Source organism: Ailuropoda melanoleuca, chromosome 2, assembly GCF_002007445.2.
Source record: "Ailuropoda melanoleuca isolate Jingjing chromosome 2, ASM200744v2, whole genome shotgun sequence".
NCBI lineage: Eukaryota > Metazoa > Chordata > Mammalia > Carnivora > Ursidae > Ailuropoda > Ailuropoda melanoleuca.
Window position 1 is genome coordinate 89,444,697 of NC_048219.1, and position 530 is coordinate 89,445,226.

Below are 530 nucleotides of genomic sequence, written 5' to 3' on the forward strand. Positions count from 1 at the left end.
AAGAGCCTGATGTGGGGCTCGATCCCATAACGCAGGGATCACGCCCTGAGCTGAAGGCAGACGCTTAACCGCTGTGCCACCCAGGCGCCCCTGCTGATAAAAATTTCTAATGATCATTCCTATTTCGTTGGTGCTGGTTGTGACCTCTCTCCTTTTATTCATAATTTTATTAATTTGGGTCCTTTCTCTATTCTTTTGAATAAGTCTGGCCAGTGGCTTATTGATCGTATTAATTCTTTCAAAGAACCAGCTTCTAGTTCTGTTGATCTGTTCTACTGTGCTCCTGGTTTCTAATTCATTGATCTCTGCTCTAATCTTGATCAACTGCTTTCTCGTGCATTGGTTAGGCCTGTTATTCTGTTCCAGCTCCAGCTTCGTGAGGTTAGAATATGAAAACTGCATTTTAGATTTTTCTATTCTTTTGAGTGAGGCTTGGATGGCTATGTATTTTCCCCTTAGGACTGCCTTTGCAGTGTCCCCTAGGTTTTGGACCATTGTGTTTTCATTCTCATAGGTCTCCATAAATTGTT